This window comes from Anser cygnoides, chromosome 25, assembly GCF_040182565.1.
Source record: "Anser cygnoides isolate HZ-2024a breed goose chromosome 25, Taihu_goose_T2T_genome, whole genome shotgun sequence".
Classification (NCBI taxonomy): domain Eukaryota; kingdom Metazoa; phylum Chordata; class Aves; order Anseriformes; family Anatidae; genus Anser; species Anser cygnoides.
In genome coordinates this window covers 359,953-363,244 of record NC_089897.1, presented here as the reverse complement: position 1 = coordinate 363,244, position 3,292 = coordinate 359,953, and the positions used below count along the sequence as shown (strand labels likewise).

At 47.4% G+C, this 3,292-nt stretch overlaps 1 long non-coding RNA gene across 1 annotated transcript; it reads right to left on the bottom strand.

Annotated features, from left to right (window-relative positions):
* Nucleotides 1–480: 480 nt before the first annotated feature.
* LOC106048456 (uncharacterized) lies at nucleotides 481–2,009 on the bottom strand. The gene is made up of 3 exons (XR_001214197.3): nucleotides 1,912–2,009; nucleotides 1,615–1,695; nucleotides 481–1,137 (listed from the first exon to the last, which is right to left on the bottom strand). It is a non-coding gene; the product is annotated as an uncharacterized lncRNA (long non-coding RNA).
* Nucleotides 2,010–3,292: the final 1,283 nt, after the last annotated feature.

Below are 3,292 nucleotides of genomic sequence, written 5' to 3'. Positions count from 1 at the left end.
TATGCAGCTCCTGTTGCATGCCATTATTTGGTCATTAAGATATAAGATTACATTGACAAAGCAATTTAACCACAAATCCATGGAGATTGCATGGCAGTGGTGCTGCGTTTTCATTACGGACTTACGAACATCCACACAGGTGCTGGATGGCTGCATTTTGGCACAGTCAGCAGGATGCAAAGCAGCTGCCTGGCGGCTCTCGCATGATGCAGGGAGAGCATCAGCCCTAAGTCAGGCAAAAGCTGGGTGCAGAGATGTGACAGCACCTGTTTGGGGCAGGAGGAGTCATTCCTTGTGCTTTGCTGAATAATTTATTCCAGGAATGTCACTTCTGCTTGGGTTTGGTGACACTCATCCCGTCCAGTGAGCTGGCACAAGGCAGCGTTTGCAGCCTACTTATGCCAAGCAAAGCTGACAGCAGCAAAAACTCTGATATCAGCCTCTCTGACAGCCAAGCCCAGCCATCCGTCTCAATGTGGTTGGAGCAGTCTGCCCTAAACCACAGGACTGGTCTCTTCGCAACAATATTTTAAGTGAAATTTTCAGTTGAAATTCAAGACATTCAGGGTGAATTGCTGCCCAACTCTGTTCAGCTGCACAAACAGTTCTGATCTTAAATAACACCATTTGGTTTGCAAAGAAACAGTGGAGAATCTACAAGTTGTCGCTGTGCCACAAAACATCCTTGTAAAGGCTCAAATGTTTGTTTTTGGAACATGAGCCCTTCACCTTTTTCCCACTGTTTAGCCAGTTATATTCAGAAAGGAAAAAAAAATGCATCACAGACATTGCCTGATTTTCCCCAGTCTGTGTGCTGCGTGGTTGGGATGGGAGCCCACCTTACCCCTCCTGTCCCTGGCACCAGGGACTCCCAGCAATGAGGTCAGTGTGAGCAGAGCAAGGAGGAGACCGGTGGAGGACATGAGCTGTCTCACCAGCACACAGGTTCCCGCGATGTCTGCACCGCCACCTGGAAAGCAGGCAAGGGCTTTCCAAGCATGTTGCATCTCTTGGATCTCTTCACCTTTCCCCAGTACTCCAAATTGTGTTGTGACTTTTCATTTGCTAGTTCAGTGAATATTGTGTTGGAGAGGAGAGGGATGAACTCTGAGCTTGTAGGAGTGTGATCAACACAGCCTGGGAACAAATAACGTGGGATAATGCTCTAGCATCACATTGTGTTGGGGGGGGAATGTGTACAAATTTCCACTAACCAGGTCTTTAATGTCATTGGGGAAGAGCTATAGTTTTGCAAATCTTGCATGGGGAAGGAGCCAGCACAAGGAACTCAACTTCATGCAAGTGTGGTTCTTGGAGAACCAGGGTGGTCCCTCAGGGCATCCCAGTCCCCTATGGCCGGCAGGACTGGGGAGTCCAGATCCAGACCTACCCAGCTCCGGGTCCCAACCACCCCACGTAGCAGTGGCAGCCCAAAAAGCCAATCCAGGAAGTTCTCTGATTTCCACTAAAATCACAGTGAAGATTTTACCAGAGGTAAAATTGCTGGTGGTTACAATGGGGAATGTGAAGGGCATGAGAAAGCTGAGAGGAGAGAGAAAAGCATCTCATAGCACATCCCTTTCCACCTTCTAACAAGCACAGCAGCGAACTCACTGGTGAAATTATTCTGAAGCCATCCAACTTCCGTTAGAGTTTGATGAAGTCAGGGAAAGAAACGGGGCAGCTGCTGCATGCCTACAAACATAGAGCAGTGTTACAGGGATGCTCCAGTGGCTGGATCCCCTGGCAACATGGTCCTCAGGCTTTCAATCTCAAAGGAAACAGCTAAAAAGAAAATTAAAACTTGCACACATCACCAGACAAAATATATTACTGTAGTCCTGGTTTAAGCTAATTAATGTTTGTACAGTGTTTTGAAACCAAAAAACAAACAAACAAAAGCAAACCAACCTTACATTAAACATTAATAGTGTCACCTTTCACTTTCTAGCTGGTAGTCCAGAGGAAACTCACTTCTGCCTGAAAGCCCTTCTGTCTACCTCCCACATCTTCACGGTGAATTTATCCCATGACCACCAGTGCTGGGAATCAGCTCGTTATGAAAAACTCCTCCTCAGCTGTAGTGTGTTGCAAAGCTGAATGTTATTTTCTGCATTTGCAAAGGGCTTGCAAGCACAGAACAGTTTTCAAAACCAGGCAGCAAGTTGGTTTGCATTTGGCTGTAACATCTGGATCCTGGTAAATCTGCAAAGCTGCCAGCCAGCGCTGCGTTCAGGTAAAGCTGGAGCTGCTTAGTGCTTCCCAGCCCTTGGGCAAAGGCTACGTTCCCAGCTGGGAAAACAAAACCAGCAGAAATTCAGACCAGAGGAGATTGTGCAGCATCTTGCCGAATGTGCAGGAGAGCTCAACGACCTGAGCTCGGAAGCTCAGCCCTGCAACTTAATCCTTTACAGGTTTCTGCTTCGTAGCTACCAGTTCTTGCTGAGGATTCCCCTCCTTGCAGAGCCCATTTCTGAGAAACTGGCAACTCACTCTGAAATTCCCTCCACAACAAGAGTCATTTGCAATGAGGAAGACACTGAAAGCGGGAGGGTGGCAGACATGTCACTGTGTTGCAGACAAGCAGGCAGACAAGCCCCTTGTTGGGACCCAGGGGTGTGATGCTGGGAGCTGTGTGACGGGGTAGCACTGTCCTGCCAGATCACCCATGGGTGCCACAGTGGCTGCGTTCATTTTGTTGGCCAGTGGTCTTTTGGCAAGGCACAAGCAGGGCTAGTAAAAATGAAAGGGATCTGCTAGCAATTAACACAAGATTCTCTCAAATGATTTTTCTTAATTAACCTGCAAAGCAAAAGTAAAAGCAACTGCTTTTTTCCGTTTCTCTAAGCCCCAAATGACAAAGCAACCAACTGGGGGATTTTTTTTGTGAGGGGTCTTTTTACAGTTTCGCCATTTGCTTTCTTTTCTCTGATATATCAGGAAAACCAGGTCCTTGCTCAGCCTGGGGACACCAGCAGGGCTGATCCGCTGTCACCTGTGACAGTAACCCCAGCAACAGTTCAGCAGCCAGCAGAGGCAGGAGAGGATGCTGACTCACTGCCTGCCTCGCTTTCGCAGCTCACCCTTAATAAAAGGCATTGCCAGAAGAATCTTGCTATTCCTTCCCTCTCTGTATCCCCCAGCTGCCTCCCATTCCCCTCCCCCCCCCCAAAAAAAAAGAAAAAAAAGAAAAAAAAATCTCACTTATAAATGAACACATGAAAAAAGTATCAGTGCACACCAAGGCAAGTTCAATTTCACAAATGAACTCATTTCAGTTCAAAAGGCAGTA